Raw genomic sequence first — 25,687 nt, 5'->3', positions numbered from 1 at the left:
AGGATGTAAAGCTAGAAGACCACCAACTGAATAAAAGAATAATAATATCCTTGGAATTTAAAAAAAAAACAATTAAAATAGACAAGGACTATAACACAAAAGTAGGCACAGGAATAAAGTGTGCATCAGTTTCTATGGTCCTTGAAAGGTCCCAAAGGTGATTAAAAATATAGGCTAAATTTGGGCTTTGATCAGTTAAGGATGCTTGTAGTAATTTACAAAATAACTATTTTAAAATTAGAAGAGAATGCATAGCTTTCATACTAGTAGACAGAAAAGAATAAATGATCAATGATACAAAAAAGTAGTGTAGTATAAATACAAATATATCAGCAGTTGCATTAAATGAAAATGAACTAAATGCTCTTGTAAAAAGATAAAGACCTTCAGATTGAATTTAAAAAGAGAATATAATTATGTGCTGTTTATTGGAAACATATGTAACACATAATGATTTGGACAACTTGAAAGCAAAAAGATGGAAAAAATATACCATGTAGACGTTAATTAAAAGTAAGCTGCTGTAGCTATGTTAACATCATACAAGATATACTTTAAGGCTAAAAGAATTGCTTGAGAGAAAGAGGGTCATGTTACAAGGATAAAAGGTACAATCCAAATATACATACTTGTATACAATATTTTGTATCTACCTAAAAACCTGACTTCAAACTACATGACATAAAATTAATTGAATTATAAGGAGAAAAGGACAATATTACAAAGTAGGAGACTTCAACATTGCACTTTCTCATAATTGATATTAAAAAATCAGACAAAATTTTACAGTCTAATTAAACATTGACATATATAGAACATCAGATCTAACAATTGCAAAATATACATTCTTTTCAAACACATATGGAACATTTGCAAAATTGACTATATGGTGGGCCATAAAGAAAATTTAGATGTTCAAGGATTGAAATCTATATAGCATCTCTTCTCACCTCAGTGCTCTTAAGCCAGAAACTAAATACAACAACAAAACAAACAAACTAAAAGGAGAAATAACTTCTCAAATTTAGTATTTAATAAACACACTCTATATCATCTGCAGGTCAAAGAAAAAGTTGAATGAAAATTTAAACATTTTAACTAATATGATAACAAAATTTCTACATATTAAAACTTGTAGGGTACAGCTAAAGCTGTACTTTTAGGAAACTTCTAGCATTAGATATTTATATTGGAAAGTTGAAGGAATAAAAATTTGGCCGGGCGTGGTGGCTCACGCCTGTAATCCTAGCACTCTGGGAGGCCGAGGTGGGCAGATCATTTGAGCTCAGGAGTTCGAGACCAGCCTGAGCAAGAGCGAGACCCCATCTCTACTAAAAAAAAATAGAAAGAAATTATATGGACAGCTAAAAAATATATATAGAAAAAAATTAGCCGGGCATGGTGGTGCATGCCTGTAGTCCCAGCTACTCGGGAGGCTGAGACAGGAGGATCGCTTGAGCTCAGGAGTTTGAGGTTGCTGTGAGCTAGGCTGACGCCATGGCACTCACTCTAGCCTGGGCAACAGAGTGAGACTCTGTCTCAAAAAAAAAAAAAATTATTGAGTAAAGCATCCATCCAACAAATAGAATCATTTTTAAAAAAATGTAAGGAAAGTAAAATATAAAATTCAAAAATGCTCTTATCTTTCTACAAAGAAAGTAGAAGGAAGGAATAGTGTAGCAAATAGAGAAATAAATAACATAGAAAATACACATATAGTGGAGAGGATCAACAAAAGTGAAAGTTGGATTCTTAAAAGACTGAACAAGAAAAATACAAACATCTGGTTAGACTAATCAAGAAAAAGCTCAGAAGGCACAAGTAAATGGAAAAACCAGAAGAATCTATTGTATTAATAAGAGATTTAAGTAAGTTTATTAAATACAAAATGATACATAAAACTCAATTATATTTATATATTTCAGCAACAAACAAAAAATTAGAAAAAGATACTATTTATGGTAGCATAAAAAAATATTAGGTAGCTGGTTATAAATCGAACCATGGATGCATAAAAACTCTACAAGAAAATTAAAATATTTGTGAGAGATGTCAAAGTGCACATAAATAAATGGAGAGATAATTGTGATCATGAATTAGAAGATTCAACATGTAAAGATATCAATTCCTCCAGTGGGTCTTTTATTGACCTATATTTTTAATGTAATACTAATGAAAATATGTGTGTGTGTGTGTGTAACTCAAGTTGACACTAAAATACGTACATAAATGCCAAGAAAAAAAAAATGCAGGATGCTCTTGACGAAGAAGTTCAAGGTAGAGGTATATAGGAAAACTTGCTATATAGCTATTTTATTTAAGACACTGTGTTATTGATGCTGGAATACCACATAGACCAATGGGACTAAATAGAGAGTGGCCAGAAAAGGACACACACATATATGGATACTTAACATATGGCAGAGATTTATTGCATTTAAGTGTAAAATGAATAATTTTTCAATAAATGATGATGAGAAAATTGGATCCATACCTCATACTATATAGAAATATCACTTCCCCAGTGGATTATGACCTGTATATAAAATACAAAATTATAAATATTTTAAAAATAAGTATAAATATTATTTTAAACTTGAAGCATTTTCATAAATTTTATCCACAAAGCACCAACGAAAAAAAGATGTTTAAATTTACTTACACTAAAATTAAAAACTTCTATTTATCAAAACATACCTCAAAGTATGTAAAAAGATGAGCTGTCAGTTGAGAGAAAATATTTACTATACATAAAATTGATAGCAGATAGATTTCAGTATATGGAGAGAATATTCAATGGCAAAAAATAATAAAAGATGCTCATCACAATGAAAACATAAGTAAATTAAAACTAGAGTGGGATACCACTAACCTTCACAAATTTGAGAACTATTCAAACTTCTAAGAGCATCAAATGTTGATAAAGATATGGAACAACAGGAACTCTCATACTGCTTGTGGAAGTGTTCTTTAATGCCATCACTTTGGAAAATAGTTTGTATTAATAATTACTTAGTACAATTGGAACTGTTCACATTCCACATTCCAGGAATTTTTCTCCAGGGTATACACTCCAGAGAACACATTGTATGTTAGCACAAAGACACATGTACCTGGACGCTCACAGCTGCATTACGTATAGTAGCAAAAACTCAAAGCAATACAAATAGTCATAAACTGGAGAAATAAATTGTGATATGTGAATACAGTAGATTACTAAACAAAATTGACAATAAAATAACTATACCATCTTGTTTGGATTGGGTTTGAATGGAATGTTAACTGACACAGTTCCCTAGGGGGTTAAAAAAATTACTGGTATTTAAGTGTAGCAGATTAGATATCTTCTGTGCCACCAGTCTAGGGAAGGAAAATCAACAGAGTGTGGGTGACATAATAAGTACAATAGGCTGATCCCCAATTAGCACAATGGTTGGAATCCCAAAGTCCTTTCTTTCCTTAAACCCGTGTCCCTCAAACCCAAGAATGTCAAAGGTGTACCAACTTTTTGATTACATCCACCAAGCCTGTTTGTTACCTGCTGTTCTGCTAGGCCTTAGGTTTGATGAAACCATCCCCCGTGTGTCGTTTTCACTTGCACCTTTGCTGCTGCTGCTGCTGTCACCACAGGGCAGTGATCTCAGCCTCAGCGCTCTCCTTTGAGCCACCTCGCATTGCAGGGTTTCCTCGGGCTGAAAGGCAAATTAACTGTGGCTATTCCTCCCAAAACCTCCTCCTTTACATTACTCTTTTGGGACTGAGGAAGGAAACATCAGGAAACTAAGGCTGCTTCCTTTAGGGTAGGTTTCTCTTTATTCCCCACATTCCTGGGGACAAACTCTCCTCGTACTGTCACCTTTCACAGATTTACTGTGAAGCTAATGAAACTGTTAAACATCAGGGCCCCCTGATTGGCACAGGTTTTTTCCAAAGTCCTGGCAGGAGCCCTGGCAGTGTGTTCACATGGTCATATGGCTTTATGAAATTTGCAAAACTAAGATATTTTAACAGGAATGTGTTAAGAACACTGTCTATTTCCACCTGAACTTTCCCTTCGTAAAACTTCAACTTGTCGTGGGTGACATTAGAATGGCCAAGGGCATTTTTAATATTTGGTTAAGGGGAAGTTGAACTGGGAATACATTTCTAATGGGTTTTAGTGGAATATGGATAAATGCCTATATCTATCTAACTATGTATCTATCTAGCCTACTCTACATAAATATAGATAATTATATTAATATAATAGAGATATAGATAGTTATATAGGAAATACATATACAAAGATAGAGAGAGATGGAGAAACAACCATATCCAAAAATGAGTACAAGACTATAAACCTCATCTGTTTTTCTCATTTCTTGATATGGTTAAGTTCTTGCTAGTCATCCATACATAGTAACAGCCTAAAGGAGTAATACTCTTACTGGTCTACGTAGGGACCAAGGGAAAAACTTTCCCTTTGCCCTCTGAAATTTCACTGAAAAATCTACTCACAAAAGGCAGATTAATAGGAGAAAAGGCATACAAAATCTATTTGATCATAGTTTTACATCACACAGGAGCCATCAGAATGAAGACCCAAAGATACAGGGGAAACTGTCTATTTTTATGCTTAGGTTTAACAGAGTATAGACAGCCATGTAGAAATATGATTGGAAAAAGAATCTAATGCTAATAGACTGAGTGGGGAAACTCAACAAGGTCTGTCTAGATTCTTCTTGATCTCTCTGAGCAGCATTCCTTCCTTCTGGGTGTGGGGCAGGACTGTCTCTGGAATGGGGGACTTTTTTTTTTTTTTTTTTTTTTTTTGAGACAGAGTCTCACTTTGTTGCCAGGCTAGAGTGAGTGCCGTGGCATCAGCTCACAGCAACCTCAAACTCCTGAGCTCAAGGGATCCTCCTGTCTCAGCCTCCCGAGTAGTTGGGACTACAGGCATGCACCACCATGCCCGGCTAATTTTGGAATGGGGGACTTTTGACCAACAATCAAACAAGGTAGGTCAGATAATTTCTTTATGGCCGGTTTTTACACAGAAAGGTGAAGGGAAGGTTAAAGTAATATTTTTAGGTTTTATGGCTGGCATGAGAAAAAAGGAGTTCTGGTTTCTATGGCTAGCCAGAGAAGAATGGGACCAAGAGGCAAGAAGACAGGAGAAGTTCAGAGAAAAAGTTGTTTTGAAGGCTGCTTCCAAGGCCTTCGTTTTGGGGTATTGTTTTCTAAGTCCCAACACTGGTTAATGTGCTGACTTATGTAGGGAGAACAAAAATTAAGGGAAGGCTATGGTTTATATTATGATTCGAACACATATTATTATATCAGGCACCAAAATTATGTAAATAGCAGGAGAGACATAAGGCAGAAATATACAGAAACTAGAAGCTAGTCTGTGGAAAATTCTTCCAAATGGTTCATATATGAAGAAATGTGATAGAAATCTTCCTAAATTTGTCAACAATCCTAAGTTTGCCTGACATTATTGGATAAAGTATTATAAAAATAAAGTTTTTCTAAAAGTCCCAATAAAATCTTTAAGTTTTTGATTAAACATGCAAGAGGCTAGAGGAAAGAATCATCCTCCTCACTATAGAAAATCATATTACACAATCATTGTCACTTGAAGAGGCAATCAAAAAATGCTATAAAATATGACGAAAAATTGTAGAGATAAGACCAACAGTTAAAAATACTATTATTGTTCTGTATTTTTTACATTCGTTTTTTTCAAAGGGATAATTTTTTAAATGTATTTCTTCATCTAAATATTTGTTTTCATACCTAATTTTATATTATTAATTTTTCTCTTTTTTTCCTGAGATACCCACAAATTGCATAAGGTCCAGGCCCCATAAAGCCTGGGTCTGCCCCTGCCTCTGTTACACTTCCCAAGGCAGGATGTGCAGACGTCAGCCCTCCTAGAGTCATTCTGGGAGGACACATTTAGGGCCTCTCTGTTGGAGCCCTTGCCATGTAAATGTAAACATATAAAAATGGGCCTTCCCCTGTGGAATTTCAATCCTATGACTGGTGGAGCTGTAGCGTATATTGCTCTTGACCTCCCTTCTCACACAAGCATTTCTCTCTCCTCCCTTTCTCACTTGTGCAATCCTGTTCCGTTCTTTGTAATCACTTCCACGTGGTAGCATCTGATCCAGTGCTTGTGGCTCTCACCTCTCTATTTTGCCTTTTCTAAGTGATCTCATGCCACACTCTTAGCCACCTCTGCAAGCTTTCACCACAAATGCCTCAACACTGCTCATTAAACACATTTTCATATTTCAAACCCCAAAGAATCAGCTAGTGAAACCTTCTTCCACATTCCAAATCCTTGCTTCATTTAGAATCCTGGCCTCTCTGCTGGCTACTCCTATGAGGGACTCATGTCATATTGCCATACCTACCAGAGCAAGGAGGTTCAGAGGACCCCATTTCTCCACTGGCTATACTGAGAAGGGGCAGTGAAACCCCTTCTATTGAAATTTGCAATCGAGCCAGCTATGGTGGCACGTGCCTATAGTCCCAGCTACTCAAGAGGCTGAATGAGGAGGATCACTTGAGCCCAGGAGTTTGAGCCCAGCCTGGGCAATATAGTGAGACCCTATCTCTTAAAAAAAAAAGTCGAATTGTGATTTCAAGAGTTGGAACAGAGTAAGCAATGTTCTCTGTAGTCTTGATTTGACCTGACCCATGGAATCATAAAAAAAGAGAAAAATATAGCTTAATTATTTTAGTTCAACTACAGCCTGGTTTAAATGGTTTTCTGTGAGTGAACAGGACACTTAACCACCATTCCCATTATTTTTTTTTTAGCAAATTGTGCTCCTGCATTACAAATAACTGGCTTAATAAATAATTGTTGGGACACAAACTGTTGATGTGTTGAGTAAACAAAATATTTCTTTTCAGTTGTGAAGCTAAGATTCCCTTTGCTCTTTCTGTAATTGGAGCTGGTTGCTGGGTAAGCCGTCATCATGGTATCTATCACCTAGGTGTCGCTATGGCTAATTATTAAAATGAATCCAAGTGCGTGGTATTTGCCATCCCTATGCCACTTTTATTTCTCTTCAAATGTGCAAAGTGGCACTTTACAAGATTCACTTAATTTCTCCAAAAAGGTTCAGAAACTGAATCTCAAGAAGCATTCAAGGAAGGTCCAGGACATTTCCTCTGCACTGCTGTTGCTTCCTGGGATCACTCACTGTTTTCTGTTTAAAGTAGCCTTAATCTGAGATTCAGTGCAGTTGCTCAGTGCAAGGTCCAGGCCTGGCCTGGAGCAGGAGCCCTGGAAGGACAGAGAGCACAGCTCCCTCCACATTGCTCGAGTCTCCACGCAAGTCTTCTATAGCTGTGTTGGCCTCTCCAGCTCCTTACAGTCCATTAGTTTTAATTTAAGGATATAGAACTCAGCCTTGTGATAATGCCTCGGCCAGTGTTGCTCAAAGTATGATCCTCAGACCAGTGCTCGTCTACAAACTGTTGCCTGTCTGTGAAATATAAATACAGAAGTTGAGACTAAGCATTGAAAACATTTATAGCTGCTGAAATTGCTGGGACATCCAAGCACATAATCAATGAACTGGTTTTATTAAACAGGGAGTGCAGTAGTCCCCCTTTATCCAAGGGGAAAAAGTTCCACGACCCCCCCAGTGGATGCCTGAAACCACAAGTAGTACCAAATCCTATGCATACAATCATGTGTTGCTTAACAATGGGAATATGTTCTGAGAAATGTACCATTAGGCGATTGTGTCACGATGTGGACATCAGTGAGTGTATTTACACAAACGTACATGGTACTGCTTACTATATACACCTAGGCCAGATGGCATAGCCCAGGGGTGGGGAAACTTTTCATGTTGGAAGATAATTTAGTTGTAATCAAATAAGGCTTCATTCAAGCTGATATACTTAAAAATATACATTATTTTGTAAAAAATCTAACTTTACTATGTACTTAATAATTTCAAAAAATTAAAACTATTTGTTAATTTTAAACTGACTAAACTTTTAATGACTATGTTGTGTCTACTTTTTGTTGGAAAGCATTTGAATATTTGGTTGCAGAATGGAGGTCCACAGTTTCAGTTGATCCTCTAGATGGGTGTAAGTCATTTGTGACCTTAAGGGCATCTTGATTTGGGTCAGGTGGAGAATGTAGATTCAGAGCAATAAGCGGTTGAAAAGCAAGAAAGCATTTTTTTGGCATGTTGCCAAAGTTGTGGATATTCTACTGCACTTTTCCATATTTCAATTGGATCTTTCTTAGCATCAAACAATGACTTTAAAATGTTGTCCACTGAGAGCTCAATCAATTCCATCTGTAGTTCTTTAGGTGCCTTGGTGATATCAACTAGGTGAGGCTGAAATGCTAATATGGGTGTGATGTAATGATTCTCAAAGTCAGTGAACCTTTCATTGTATTCTCCAATTAATAGGTCTATAACAGCTGCATATTCTTCAAATGATTCGCATATATCATCCTGCTCTTCAATGACCTTTTCTAACTGGGGAAAATGTTTCCTTTTGGAGAATTGTTTTGAAAAAAGACAGTTTTTTTCTAAATGTTTGGATTTCGGGCCACATATCATATGTAGACTTAGTTTTACCTTGCAAAGAAACATTCAAATTGTTTTGATTTGATGTGATATCACACAGAAATGCTGCATTCCTACAGAAATCTTCTTTCAATAAATCACATTGCTGATTTTGTTCTTCATCATATTTAACTATCTGTTCTTGCAGAGATAAAATTTTGGCCAACACCTATCACTGTGATAGCCAATTCACTTTAGAATTATAAGGCAAATCCACACTGAATGTCTCATCATTCCACTCTAGCATGTCACGAAACTGACAATGCCATGTTGCATTTGCATAAATATTTGTATGAATTTTAGCTAAATGTACCTTTATTTACAACAATTTCCCATTTTCCCTGTATAGGGCAACTTTTGGGACACGCTGTAGTTAACAATACTTATAACTTGTTGCAAAGCATCACCTAAAATAGTAGCTTTAGCACAGAGATTTTGCAGATGCAAGACAGAAAGAAACTAAATGAGAGCATCTGGATCTGTTAATACTTTTTTATCTGTGTGATAAACCCTTCATGTTTTCCTGTTATGGAAGGTGCACCATCTATACATATACTCTCTAAATTGACCAAATTCAGTCCAACTTCATGACATTTATCCTGAAAGTTGTTGAAGATATCTATTCCCCATGTTCTGTTTGCAAGAGTGCCCAAAGTAAGTAACTCTACGTAGCAAAGAAAATCTTCTGTTATGACCCAAATGAAGTAGAAAACCTGCACTGAATCAGTTGTATCAGTTGATTCATCCAAAGTGATTAAATAATATATGTTTTCCTTTTGAAGTATTACATGAAGTTTTTCTGTTGAGTTGAAGGCTAATTCATGCCACTGATCAGTTATGGTTCTCCTTGAAAGAGGCAGTTGCTTGTACTTGGAAATGTTATCTGGGTCTAAGCATCCTACTACTTCGACAATGCATTCTTTCACAATTTCTACATCACTGAATGGCTTCCCTTTTTCCTGAGTATACAAGCTACTTTATAAATTGCTTCAGTGGCATAATTTCCAGGTCCTATTGCTGCTTGAAAGAATTATCATAGTTTTACCTTGCAGTACAATCTTTCATGCCTCTCCCTCTAATTTAAAATATCTGTAGTCCTTATGAATGTTATAATAATGATGCATATTTAATTTCTTTAATGTTTATATTACAGTATCACAAAGCAAGCAAATCATTTTATCTTTAGCAGAAACAAGATAACATTGCAATTTCCAATCCTCATTAAAAAATCTGTTTTCCTTTCTTTAGCATTCTCTTGATCTTCTTTGACATGAGGGGCTGTTAAGCAGACACAATTAAAAAATACTGTCGAGCTGTGCAACTATTCACAAATTCCACTTCAAACAGAAACACAGTGCACTCTTGTCAAAAAGATGATAACAAACTGGTGTGCTCAACCCCCATAAACTCTCACCAACCAGCCTCATGTGGTAGCGGTACCAGTCAGCAGGGGAAGTTTGAACTAAACCATGAGCATAGCAGCTGTCAATTTAGCCATTATGGCTTAGTAATGTTCTAATTGTGGCGATCAATCTGGGAGGATTATTTTATCCTTTGGCATTTTAAATATAAAATAAAAATGTAAAAGAGGAACAAAAATATATTAATAAAAATAAAAGGATTTTTTTCTGTAAAATTCCAATTCAGTCAAAAGGCCACACATTTAAGAACCTAGAAGGCTACATGAGGCCTTAAGGCTATAGGTTCCCAACCCTGGTGTAGCCATTGCTCCTAGGCTACCAACCTATACAGCATGTTACTATACTGAATGCCATAGGCAACTGGAACCTAATGGTAAGTATTCATGTATCTAAACATAGGGAAAGTACAGTAAAAATACAGCATATCTGTATAGGGCACTTACTATGAATGGAGCTTGCAGTACTGGAAGTTGCTCTGGGTGAGTCGGTGAGTGAGTGGTGAATGAAAGTGAAGGCCTGGGACATTACTGTGCATTTTTGTATGACTGGCAGTACTGTAAGTTTGTTTACACAAGCATCACCACAAATGGAGTAATGCGTTGTGCTACAACATTAGGACCACTACGATATCACCAGGAGATACAAATTTTTCAGCTCCATTGTAATCTTATGGGAGCACCATTGTATATGTGGCCCACCGTTGACCAAAACATCATTATGCAATACATGACTATGCTATGTTTTTTCCTATACATACATATCTATGATAAAGTTTAATTTATAAATTAGGCATAGTAAGAGATTAATAATAATGACTAATAATAAAATAGAACAATTATAACAATATACCAGCATCACTGCTCTTGCACTTTGGGTCCATTATTAAGTAAAAGTAAGGGTGACTTGAAGACAAGCACTGCAATACCACAACAGTTGATCTGATAACCGAGCCGGCTACTAAGTGACTAATGGGGTGGACAGTGTGCACAGGTGGAGATGCTGGATGAAGGGAGGATCCACACCCCGGCAGGATGGAGTGGGACACGAGATTTCATCCCACTACTCAGAATGGCGAGGAATTTAAAATTTAAGAAGTATTAATTTCTGGAATTTTTCATTTAATATTTTCAGACTGCAGTTGACCACAGGTAACTGAAACCACAGAAAGCAAAACCACAGACAAAGGGGGATTACTGTACCCAGTTTGGGTGTTATCAAACTTACATAGTGAATTGCATGTGACATAAGCTGCATACCAGGCATGCACAGTAAGACTGTGTATTGGTCTGCAAAAGATCAGACATGCAAAAATATTTTTTAAAAGCTAGTTTCTTCATAGTTCTTCATGGTAGATGGTTTTAGGAGCTTTGGTCTAGGTGACTGAAAGTGGGCTGGGAAGCAGGGGAAGTTTAACGAATGCAAGTTGGAAAGACCCCAGGACCTCTATAGAGATAATCCTGATTTCTGCACAGCCTCAGAGTAATTTTCAGCATTGCCATGTCCTTGTACTCCAAATCCACATTCTTAGGCTACATTGTGCCAAGTCCCAGCTTGGATGACATTCCACTGTAAACTGCTTCTTCAGAGCCTGCGGAGCACTTTCCTTCTATCCAGCAGAGTAGAAATAACTTGCCGCGTGTACAGCACTGATGTCCAAAAGAAAAGCCACACAGGGACATCTAGTGGCAGTGGAAAATCACCGATCTGCTCCAAAAGAGTTCAAGAATTTCCAAACCACAAACTGCTTGGGTGCTTTAGATTCACGTATTGAACTTTTCCACACACCCTAGCAAATTAGTCGCTGCACCTGAAGGCAAGCAGGCATCACAGGGACCTGAAATACAGCCGGGTACTCTGGCCAAAAGAGCCCACACCCAGCATGCCTCTGTATAGCCAAATGGAGCAGAGTGAAAGTGGTAGGCAGACTCTCCAGGCAAGTGTGCTGAGGAGAGGGTACATATGGGAGACCTTCATTTTACGGGCAGTTACTTCAGCACTCTCTTTCTAGTTAGTTGTAAAACAGACTTGACCATTGAGAGGTAGAAAAGATGCAAAGCTCCAAAATAAGCTGATTACATTAAAAACAGCCTTCCAAATTTGCTGATATGTCAATTAGCATCCACAGAACTCTTAATAAGAGTTACTTGTGAGCTTCATAGTAACATGCCAAAGCCAAATCAAAGCGAGCCACCCAGATTGATAAAACAAAGCCCTTTGAAAAGAGACAGGCTTCTCCTGGACTTTGATGGTAAGATTGAAGCTAAGAGATACAGTTGGATCAGATTTTCATTGTTTGAACTTGATTCTTTCACAGGCAGACAGATGTGCAAATTAATTAAATTGGGTCTAAATTAGCTGGTAAAAATCATAGTGGATTTCACTTGAGAAAAATATTGATAGTGTATAACCTCCGGCGTTTGCCATTTGTACGTGTAGCAAGGTCAAATATCATATACTACAATTCGTGCACCCAAATGTAGTCTTTAAGAAATTATGTAATCTCAAATTTCTCTTTTCACCTTCCAACCCCCACCCCCACCTAATGACGTAAGAAAATTGTCAATCTTGCCCATTCATGCTCGCTAAATCTCTTCTTCATTACAATAGTCCATTGCAGTCGAACTCGTATTGCAGTTCAAACTATTAGAACAATTCTCTCTCTTCAAGATTCTCTTTCTTCCCAAAGTGAAATTTGGGCACAAGAGGAAATTTATACAGGGTAGGTGGTCTCTAGTTGCCGTGTTGTATTTCTCTCCTGGCTTTTGCTTCTCTGATTGAGCTGTAACTAGTCTCTCCTGGTGTCAGGCCCCAGACTCTGTCCTGTCTAAATCCCCTCTAACAAGTCCACAGCTGGTGAAATCCACGGTCTGTTCTCTTAGCATATTTACTGCCTGGTATTATCTCCCCTTTCCTACCTAACCCTTGTTCCTTCTTTGGCCTCCACCTCCACTGTACACCTTCATTCAGCCTTTGCTCTAACCCTCACTAAAGGGATCTGGTTCTTCTTAGCCATTGACTGTCTTCCGCATCCCACAGGAAGCATATGAGAACTCCAGGAAACTGTCTATGAAAGTGAGTCCACAGAGATTCAAGGATCTTATCTCTAGACCTCGCCCTTCCGCACCACCAGACACCAGTATTACTACCCTTTTGACCATCTCCTACTGCACCTGGATACCCTGTGAGATGGACTCTTCCCCAAGTATGACATGAGAAGCAAGGAATATTGGTTTCCTAAGGCCATGATAGCAAATTACTGCAAACTTAGTGGCTTTAAACAGAAATTTATTTTCTTCTAGCTCTGGGGGCCAGGGGCCTAAAGTCGAGTTGTTGGCAAGGTTGGCTCTTTCTAGAGGATCTAAGGGAGAATTCATTCCATTCCTCTCTTCTGCTTTCTGACCACCTGCACCCCTTGGCATTCCTTGGCTCAGGGCTGCATAACTCCACTCTCTGCCTCCATCTTCACATGGCTGTCTCTATGCCTCTTTTCCTTTCTCTCTTCTTTCAAAGATTTGCCATTGGATTTAGGGTCCACCCTAATCTGTAATAATCTCATCTAGACATCTTTAATGTAATTACATCTGCTAACACATTTTTTCCACATAAAGTCACATTTGTAGTTTCCAGGGGTTAGAACTTGGGATACATCTTTCTGGGGGGCAACTTTTAAATCAATTACATGGGGCATATTCCTGACTCGGGTCTCTAACTTCTCATGAAGGCCAGGGATGGGTAAGTTCCCTCAGAACTCTAGTAGCCTCCCAACCCTAGATACATTCTCTCTGAATTCCCCCTTTTTTGCACCAGAGGAGTTTCTACTTCCTGTCCCTTTTCAGTAAGAATTCACCTTTGTTGCACCTGTATCAGTTTCTACTTGTGGGCTTCTTGACTCTGGAAGGTACCTACTCTTCTCTTCCCTCGGGTGACAAAATGTCAGGGCATAGTGTTAATGGTCAAACAAAACAAAACAAAACAAAAAACCCTGTGGTTTAAGAAAGAGATTATATTATTTGTAACTCTATTTCAAAATAATATTATCTCCCTTATACATGTGCAGATACACACAGAGAGGTATGTTATATGATGATATTGGTCCCACATGGCAACATCTTAATACAAACTTTAAGAGAGAAACTGAGACTTGGAAAAAATTATATGTAAAGTTTTACTATATATAAAAATGCTAATCAGAAGCATCAACTAAAAACAACTTAGGTTTATATAAAACCTTGCTCTATGGAGTACAAAATATTTTAAAAGTATTAGTTCAATAGGCAGCATCTAATATATTTAAGTTTTGATAAGCTATAGCTCTAAGTCTTGGAAGAATTTGCTCGCTTTTATGTTCTCTGTTTAAACTTTTTATTTTAGAACATTTCAAACAGAAATAAAAAGAGAGAGAACAGTACAATAATTTTCCATGTACCTATCATTCAGTGTCAACAATTAACAATTCGTGACTAACCTCACTTTCTTTATTCTGACACCCACTTGTTCCTCTCTATCCCTCCCCGGAATTTTGAAGCTATCTCAGACATCATATGATCTGTAAACATTCCAGGGATATTTCTAAAAGATAAAGACTGTTTTTTACCTACCCAATGCCATTATCACACCTGCAAATATTAAAATAATTCATTAATATTAAATATTCCAGCCGGGCGCGGTGGCTCACGCCTGTAATCCTAGCACTCTGGGAGGCCGAGGCGGGTGGATCGCTCGAGGTCAGGAGTTCGTGACCAGCCTGAGCAAGAGCGAGACCCCGTCTCTACTAAAAATAGAAAGAAATTATATGGACAACTAAAAATATATAGAGAAAAAATTAGCCGGGCATGGTGGTGCATGTCTGTAGTCCCAGCCACTCGGGAGGCTGAGGCAGTAGGATCGCTTAAGCCCAGGAGTTTGAGGTTGCTGTGATCTAGGCTGACGCCACAGCACTCACTCTAGCCCGGGCAACAAAGTGAGACTCTGTCTCAAAAAAAAAAAAAAAAAAAAAATTAAATATTCCATTGTTGTTCACATTTACCCAATTCTTTGCCATTTATTTTGTTTTTTTAATTAGAATCCAATTAATATCCATTCATTATAACTGAATGATGACAAATCTCTCAAGTTTCTTTTAATCTCTAGGTTCTCCTTCTCTCTCTCTCTCTCTCTCTTTCTCTGTAAGCTTTTGTTGAAGAAATGGATTGCATGTTCTGTACAGTTTTTCTCAGTTTGAATTTTTATGAATTCATGGGGTTTTTTGTCCTTTGTATTTCCTTTAAATTTGTATTCAAGATTAGAGACTTTTATTGGCTTTTGTTGTCCAAACAACTCCATATGGTATTGTGTACTTCCCTAAGGAATAAATAATTTCTGGTTGTCCTCTTTTTGTGTTGTTAGCAGCTATTGATAATCTTTGCTTAGATCCATCAACTCAATAGGTGTTGAAAAGATAAATTATTAATGTTTCCTCAATTATTAGCTGGTTTGCTTCTGCAAGGAGACATTCCCCCTCATCAACTATTAGTTATTCTGAGGTACAGTTTGTATAGGAGAGGCAAGATAAATGCTTGGAGTTCTTTTTGTTTGTTTGTTTCTAAACAGTTTTCAAAAAAAATAAGATCCCTGATAGTGCTCATTGTACTCATTACATGTCAACTTACTCATCCCTCCCTTCCCCCTCCTACCTGCTTGATTTCTGATGAGTTTTATTTCCACCTGTGCAGGTAAGTGTTGTTCGATTAGTTCCAATTTAATAGGGAGTATATGTAGTGTTTGTTTTTCCATTCTTATGATATTTCACTTAGAAGAATGGTCTCCAGTTCCATCCAGGTTAACATAAGCAGTATTAGTTCACCATTTTTTTATAGCTGAGTAATACTCCATGATAAATTCACACCTAATAGATACAATGCACACTATCTGGGTGGTGGGAACATAACTTTGACTCAAACTGTACAAAAGCAATTTATGTAACCAAAACATTTGTACTTCTGTAATACTCTGAAATAAAATAAAATAAAATAAAATTTAAAAAAAAGAATAACATCCCTAACATCCTTCAGAGAAGACAATATAAATATATGTGCACACACGTATTTAAAATACATTTATATACATACATAAAATACATTTGTATACATATATAAAATATGTGTATATATGTATATGTGCATAGGTGTATGTATATGTATATATTTTATGAGCTTATGGATTTAAACATCTTTGACATCAATTTATTGGCATGGAAACCTGTTCACTTAGGCCTGGTCCTTTTGACATGACACTAGTAGTCTTGAATAGCATTGTTATTTGCTTATATCACAAGTTATAAGCCAGGTTCATCTCACATTTCCTGCATCTACCTTCCAGTTCTTTTTAGTGAACATTGATAAGAAATAGTTATCTTTGTTTTGTTTTAGGTAAAACACATCATCAATTCAAACAAATACTTCTAATTCAAATTCAGAAGTACAAAATTTTTACTTAACCTAATTGATTTCATATCTGTATCTTTTTTCTGCCCTGCCCCAAATCCTGGTTTTTAATGACATCCATATAATTACTCGTTTATTCTATCTCACACTACATACACTTCAGTCTTAGAATAATATCAACACTGCAACCAATAATACCATTATTGAAAAGTTATTTTTTTAAGTTATTTGGTCCCATGATGGATGTACAATCAAACTGTCAGGCTTTAAGTTCACTTGGGGTGGTTTCTCTGTGGAAGGTTATACCATCAACAGGATACACATTGAAGTTTCATTGTTTCTTTTTACTTTCAATGTTTAGGAATTGCTTTTTGTATTTAATTTAATTTAGTTTAATTCTTATGTAAAATATTTATATTTTCAAAGTCATATCTTCAAAACAAGATATCTTTAAATATAGTTTCTATCCCTTTCCCCCTCACTCTATTTCTTCCTTGGCCATATAGTTAATGATTTTTCTAAGCTATAATATAGTTTGTCTTTTCATTGATACTCAAAATGTAAGCACAAGTGTGTGTGTATGTGTGTGTATATATGTATATATGCAGATATATATATTCTTATATCCCAGAGATTACTCCATACTAACCATAGTAACATATGGAGAATTTTCCAGTTCTCTTTACAGCTGTATAATAATCCATTGTGTGAATCATCATAGTTTATTTGACCATTCTCTATTGGTGAATATTTGAATTGTTTCAATAATTTGCTATTACAAATGGTGCTTCAATGAATAGCCTTGTTTGCAAATACTTTCATATTTTTTGTCTAGTGTATCTTTTCTACTTCATATTTTGAAATATATTTTAAAACTCTAGCTCAAGATTCTAAATATAATGGTTATTGTTTTTGTTTTGGTAAAGAGGTTTGAGGTAATTTTTGAATTAGTGGATTTAAAATTTGTTTGTATGGCAGAGCAATGAGAAGTCAAGATGCTCCTAGTGGAACAATATATTATCTCTCCATAAAACAATAATAAATTTAAATCCGTCGAAGAAACGAGGGGCAATTTTAAAAGAAATAACCATGGCTATATTATATATAAACAATATAAAATCATTACCATGATCATAAATGTCCCAGGAAAAAACAAATATGTTAAATTAGACATCATCAGCTGTTTCTGAGGTTTCCATTCAGTTTCATTTGGCCATAGCATATTTTGCTCTCTGTTAATGTAAACTGCTTGGCATTGGGTATGATGTGATTAAGCATTAATGATTTAAACTACCATTTCTGAGAAGTGAATGATTTAATGGTGAGTGACTTAACACTGGAAATATCATGATTTCTATATATCTGCTCCAAGCAAAAAGAGACTTTTCCAGCCAAAGGGGCTTTAAAAATTCAATTTTTATCACATTAACATCAAGAATACTGATCTCATGGAGAAAATTCAGCTACTAGGGAGAGAATATACAAAATCAAAACATGCTAATAAGAAGCTATGTTTTCATAGGAGTCAGTTAATAATATCTCAATCCTTTAACAATTGGGAAGATTCTTTAAAAAATTACCAAATATTCTGCATGTACCATGCCCTAATGAACACAATAATTTGAAACAAAAATGGATAATTTGTCTCAAATATGAGAGGATAAGTGTTGAAATAAAGTGGTTTTCTTAGTCACTTTGGTAAGTTCTGACACAAGTTTGTCAGTAACAAAGAACTAGAGAAATTTCAGTATCCATTTATGTTCTTTTTATTTAGTTATATCAATCGGGGCCTGACAAACTTTGTTAAGGGCCAGAGAAAATATTTTATTTTATCTTTTATTTTTATTTATTTTTATTTTTATGGATATATAATAGTTGCGCATATTTATGGGGTACAGGTGATATTTTGATACAAGCATACAATGTATGCTTGGGGAAATGGGGATATCCATCACCTCAAGAATTTATAACACAAAGAAATGTGTTAGAAATATTCCAATTCCACTCTTCTAGTTATTTTGAAGCAGACAATAAATTATTGTTGACATTAGTTGCCCTATTGTGCTACTTACTAAACACTAGATCTTATTACTTCTATCTAACTATATTTTTGCACCTGTTAACCAACCCCTCCTCCTCCCCCCATCCTCGCTACCCTTCCCAGCCTCTAGTAAGCATCCTTCTATTCTCTATTTTCATCAGACCAATTTTTTTTAGCTCCTGCATATGAGTGAGAACATGTGATATTTGTCTTTCTGTGCTTGGTTTATTTCACTTAAAACAATGTCCTCCAGTTCCATCCATATTGTAAATGACAGGATTTCATTCATTTTTGTGGCCGAATAGGCTTCCATTGTGTGTATGTATCACATTTTCTTTATCCATTCATCCATTGATGGGCACTTAGGTTGATTCCATATGTTGGTTACTATAAATAGTGCTGAGATAAACATGGGAGTGCAGATAGCTGTTTGATATACTGATTTCCTTTCTTTTGGGTATGTAACCAGCAATGGGATTGCTGGATCATATGACAGTTCTATTTTTAGCTTTTTGAGGAACTTCTATACTGTTCTCCATAGTGGCTCTACTAATTTACATTCTCATAAAGAGTACACGAAAGTTCCCCTTTCATCACATCCTCACTAGTACCTGTTGTTGCCTGTCTTTTGGATAAAAGTCATTTTAACTGGAGTGGGACGATTTCTCATTGTGGTCATGATTTGCATTTCTCTGGTGATTAGTAATGTTGAACATTTTTTCATACACCTGTTAGCCCTTGTATGTCTTCTTTTGAGAAATATCTGTCTAGATCTTTTGCTGATTTTTTAATCAGATTATTTGATCTTTTCCTGTTGAGTTGTTGGAGCTTCTTATATATTCTAATTATTAATCCCTTGTTAGAGAAGTAGTTTGCAGATATTTTCACACATTACATGGGTTGTTTCTTCACTTTGTTGATTATTTCCTTTGCTGTGCAGAAGCTTTTTACATTGATATGATTTCATGTATCCATTTTTGCTTTGGTTGCTTATGCTTTTAGAGGTCTTACTCAAAAAATTACCAAAGTCCTGGGGCATTTCCCCAATGCTTTCTTTTAGTAGTTTCATAGTTTCAGGTTTTAGATGAAAGTCTTTAATCCATTTTGAGTTGGTTTTTTGTGTATGCCAATAGATAAGAGTTTAGTTTCATTCTTCTGAGTATGGATATTCAGGTTTCCCAACACCATTTATTGAAGAGACTGTTCTATCTCCAGTGTATGTTCTTGGTACCTTAGTTGAAAATGAGTTGATTGTAAATGCATGAATTTATTTGTGGGTTATATTCTACGTGTCTATTTTTCCATTGATCTATGTGTCTATTTTTATGCCAGAGCAAATATTTTAGACTTTGTAAACCAAGAGGAAAAATTGAGTATGTTGTGTAGAAAACAAATTTCTATATTTTTTAATTGATAAAATTCAAAGAATAACAATAATAATAGTGTACCCTTTTTTGCAATTCAGGTCTGCCAATGAGAAGAATGGAATTTTTATTCAAAGAATAACAATTGTGCTTAATTAGGATTTAAGGTTAGTGCTTCTAGTCATCAAATTGATTGCATAGGTTCATTAGTAAAAACCGCTGTTAGCTTGTGGGCCATATAAAAACATGTGGCAGGTCAGATTTGGTCCACGGACCATTTTGGCATGAACTCTGGCATAGATAATTCCCATTATAGTATGGATTCAGTCATTTCAACGAACCTCTTTGCTTTCTTTATAGCCTTAAGTTAAAGAATACCCACTAAAATCCAAACTCTTTGTCTGTTCATTGTTGTATACCAAGCACCCAGAAAAGTGCCAGGCACATAGGAGGCTCTCTATAAATATTTCTTTCATAAAGAAATCAACATTCCCTGCTATTTTGTGGATAGCTATTTGGACTAGGGTTAACCTAATTAACTTGTAGAGTCAAGATTCTTTGAGCCCAAAATAAATAAGACCAAGGAACCTTATTTCATTTACTTCTGTGCATTCTATTTGTCTCACCATCAACTACTAGGAAAAGTGACTGGTGTACTCAAGTGATAGTATGTTCAATGTCTGAAGAAAAGTTAATAAAAGAAAAATTTTAAATGTGGCTAACTCAATGCATTTATTTAATTTTTCTGAAAATTAATAGAGGATTATTTTGTTTTAGTAACATTGCATAGGTGATTCAGAGAAAATTAATTTAAAGATTGCTATTCTAAGACATTCAATAACAAAATGCTATTTAACTCAAATTTAGCTTTGACCCCAGTAATAGAGGCTACAAGCTTTCTGCTGTAATTATTCGACATCTAGATATTCATATTTTATCACTGGAGAAAGAGTGGACAGACAACTGTATCCAGAACAAATAGAATTTTTAGAGTTACAGGATACTTCAAAATATTTTCTAATTTAGTATCTTTATTTTAAACATGAAAAAATGCATTCTTAGACATTATTTATTTATTGCAGCTAATGTAAATGGGATTGCCTTATTGATTTTGTTCTTGGCTAGATTATTATTGGTATACAGAAATGCTATTGCTTTTGTTATATTGATTTTGTATTTGAAACTTCACTGAATTCATTTATCAAATCTTAGAGTTTTTTTGGTGGAGTCTTTAGGGTTTTCTAGATATAAAATTGTATTATCACCTAATAGGGACAACTTGAATTTTTTTTTCCTAAGTTGGATGGCTTTTATTTTTTCTCTTGCCTGATTACTCTGGTGAGGACTTCTAGTACTGTGTTGAATAAGAGTGGTGACAGTGGACATCCCTGTCTTGTTCCAGTTCTTAAGGGGAATGCTTTCAACTTTTCCCCATTAAGTATAATGTTAACTGTGGGTTTGTTGTATATGGGTTTTATTATTTTGAGATATGTTTCTTTAATGCCTAGTTTGTTGAGGATTTTTATCATAAAGGGATGCTGAATTAACCAAGGAGGTGAAAGATCTCTACAAGAAAAACAACAAAACAGTGATGAAAGAAATTATAGGTGACACAAAGAAATGGGAAAGCATCCCCTGTTCATGGGTTGGTAAAATTAATGTTAAAATGACCATGCTGCCTAAAGCAATTTACAGATTCAATGCAATCCCTATCAAAATACCAACATCACTTTTTCACAGAATTAGAAAGAACAATTCTAAAGTTTATATGGAACCAAAAAAGAGCCTGAATCACCAAAGCAATTTTAAGCAATAAATAAATAAATAAAGCTGGAGGCATCACATTGCCTGATTTGAAATTATACTATGAGGCTATAGTAACCAAAACAACATGGTACTGGTATAAAGGTAGATACGTAAACCAATGGAACATTATAAAGTACCCAGAAATAAAGACATATAGCTACAACACACTGATTTTTGACAATGTAAACAAAAATATACACTGGGAAAGGACATTCTATTCAGTAAATTGTGCTGGGAAAGCTGGATTGTCATATGCAGAAGAATGAAACTGAACTCCATCTCTCACCATATATAAAATCAACTTAAAATGGATTGAAAACTTCAATGTAAGATCTAAAACTAAAAAAGTACTAGAACAAAAACCTAGGTAAAACTCTTCTGGACATTGGTCTAGACAAAAAAAAAAAAAAATCATGGTTAAGACTTCAAAAGCACAAGTGACAAAAATGAAAACCAACAAATGGGACTTAAATAAACTACAGAACTTTTGCACAGCAAAAGAAATAATCAGCAGTGTGAATAGACAACCTGCAGAACGGGAGAAAATATTTGCAAAGTATACTATACTTCCAACAAGAGACTAATATCCAGAATTTACAAGGAACTCAAAAAACTCAACAACAACAAAAAACATTGAAAGTGGACTGAGGCCATGAATAGACATTTTTCAAAAGAAGATAAACAAATGGCCAATAAGTGTATGAAAAATATTCAACATCACTACTCATCAGAAAAATGCAAACTAAAACCATAATAAAATGCCATCTTATACCAATCAGAATGGCTATAATTATTATAAAAGGACAAAAAAAAAAACCTCAAGAGATGTTGGCGAGGATGCAGAGAAAAGGGCACTCTATACACTGCTGGTGGGAATGTAAATTAGTGCAATCTCTCTGGAAAACAGTATAAAGGTTTCTCAAATAACTAAAAATAGAACTACCATACGATTCAGCAATCCCACTTGTGAGTATCTACCGAAAGGAAAAGAAATCAATACATAAAAAACATACCTGTACTTGTATGTTTATTGCAGCACTATTCACAATAACAAAGATATGGAGTCAACTTAAATGTCCATCAATGGAGCCCTGGATAAAAAAGATGTGGTGTATATTCACAATGGAATGCTATTCAGCTGTAAATAAGAATGAAATCATGTCTTTTGTAGCAACATGGATGGAACTGGAGGCCATTGTCTTAAATGAAACGACTCAGACACAGAAAGACAAATACAGCATATTCTCACTTATAAGTGGAGCTAAATGGTATGTACACATGGGAGCAGAATGCAGAATGATGGACAATGGAGACCCAGAGGGGTAGGAGGGTGGGAGAGGGGTGGAAGTTAGGTGGTTGCTTCGTGGGTACAATGTGTGTTGCTTCAGTGATGTATGCACTGAAGACCCTGACTTCACCACAGTGCAATATATCAACGTAGCAAAATTTTACTTGTACCCCATGAATATATATAAATTTAAAAAGTGGGAACAAAATAAATGTGAAGAAATGGACAGAGCATGAGTAGGTAATTTGCCTGGGTGTCTCACGTTTGTCAGTGGCAAGACTATCATTATAATCAATTCTTGGATTCCACCTCTAACTATATTGTCATGAGAGATGAGTTATTTTAAAAAAAAGTAAATTACATTCCATTAGTTATCAAGTTTATAGATTGGGTAGCTCAAATAAGATTTAGCACAGTCTTATTTTCGTGATTAATACAACCCATAGAAGATAATATACAATTATTTCAGCAAAGACTAACACTAAAATTCTATGTTTGGGCCAGTGATATTCTCTGGTCTACATTCAATATGCCGATAGTCAGAAACTGATTAAATTTGATGAAAAACTTGGTTGGGAGCAGAGTGCATATGATAATTTCAAGAGAGCACACTGGGCACAGTTTGGGAACCAACTTGGTCATAGAGGGGATAAGGTTATCCAAATATTTGTTCCTTGTCCCATCTGTCTTCCTAAGGCAGCACATTGCAAATAAGAGGGAGAAGACCAAGTTCACAAATCCTGTATTGCATTTTTTACTTAGTTATAACTATTGCTAGCATACTGAATATATCACAGATTACCACTAATCTGATAAAATTATGACACATTAGAACAAATACTGTTTTAATTGTATAATGTTGTAGGGTTTATAAAATGCTAATACATGTCTGAATTGAACCTCATAAGAGCATCACAAAGTGGACAAATGTAGTCTGCTGATTGTATCAATGACCTAAACTCTTCACCTCTCTGTGCATCCATGCCCCTATGCCATGTGACTTTGCAGTTCCTCCCAGGAGGGTGAATCTATTTCCCAGCACTTTAATTCTGAAATCAGCCACTTGACTTTTCTGGCCAGTGGTGTGTTAGTGTGCAGACTCTTCAGAGGGGCTTACACAATTCCATTTCCTCTCTTGCTCCCTTGCCACGGCCATGATAACACACTCAGGCTAGCCTTCTGGAGCAAGAATCAGACAACTTGTTCTGTAAAAGACCAGATAGCAAGTACGTTTGGTTTTGTAGGTCATGTGTTCTCCACTGCAACAATTCAACTAGTCAACTCCGCCACTGTAGTAGAAAAGCAGTTACAGAAAATATGAAAACAAATGAGTGCCTCTGTGTTTCAATAAAACATTATTTATAAAAAATAGCCCAAGGGCTGGATTCGGCCCATAGGCTATAGTTGGCTGAGCACGATACTGGGAGAATAAGACACATGGAATAGAGTTGGGTCGGAATAGAGTTGGGTTGCCCCAGTTATGCTTGTGGAGATCTTTCTGAGTCAGCCGAGCTTCAGCCAATTTCCAGATATGTGAGCCCAACCACACATCTAGCAGAATGGCCTGGCCCACCTGTAACTTACAGCTGATACATGAGCAAAACCAGTCAAGATCAGCTCAACCCTGCAGCATCCTGGATCATGGGATGATTTGTTATGCAGAATTATTGTGTCAATAGACTATTAATATAGTAGGTGAAGTATTACTTTGGCCATTTTAGAATTGAAGATGGAGCTTAAAGCCTTGGTTATCCCAGGCAGCCAGAAAGTCTCAGAATCAAGACCCAGATATAGGTGTTTTTCCAGTATTCTACTCACTATGCCACGCTGCTTCTATCCTTCACTTTTCTCTTTATTTTAGGTTTTTTGTTTATATAGAGATATACATATGTATGATTTAGGCTAAAAAATTAAGACTTTTAGGCAGCTTCTAACTCTCCACCGATTTCCCTCTTAGCTTTTAGCCATTAAAAATCATGTCGCCATGGCTTAAAGTTTGGATTATTCTCTTTATTTACTAATGTGGATCCCTTTGCAGTGTGTTGGAGTCTGTGTTGTCCTGGTTCATATTTTCCAAAACTTCAGTGAAAGGAAATAACTTTAAATGGTCTACTCTTACACACAGCTCCTATCCCTCCATTTTACGGCTCACATTTTATGCAGGGCTGTCAAGGTTTTCTGAATTAAATGTGACTTAAGGCCTGCACTTGCTGACTGAGGAGGCTCACAGGTCCTATAGCTCATCCACAATCTCGTACTTGAGCTGTCAAGTGTGAGAGATTGGTGCCAAATTCAACCCAACATAGCCCCTTCCCAATAGGCTGCCTTTGACAACTCCTCCTTGTCAAATCCAACAGTTTACATAGAATATATAGTGAATAAAGTATCCTGAAAGGTATGAATGTAGAGGTGCTGCTTCAGCTGATGGCAGGAACACCTATCAGCTTCCCACAGGGCTGACATTTCAGGCTGGCAGGGGGGAGATGATCATAGGATTTTTGTGCTGCTATTTCTAAATGGATTGTAAAGACTCCCAAGGCAAATGCCTCACATCTTACCATCTGCCTCCATGAAGAGTCAGTGTGATGCAACTATGCAACTCAAAAAACTTTTTTTTGGTTTTGTATTTATGAAATAGAGCCCTCAGGTGAATGGTGCATAGAGCCTCTGCAGGATTCCCTAGGACTGGGCCACTCTGCCTTCAAGCTTAATGCTTTGGCTGCCTTCTCCTCACTGCCTGAAAAAACATCT

Source organism: Eulemur rufifrons, chromosome 16 (assembly GCF_041146395.1).
Source record: "Eulemur rufifrons isolate Redbay chromosome 16, OSU_ERuf_1, whole genome shotgun sequence".
Lineage (NCBI taxonomy): Eukaryota > Metazoa > Chordata > Mammalia > Primates > Lemuridae > Eulemur > Eulemur rufifrons.
Note: the sequence above shows the minus strand (reverse complement) of the source record.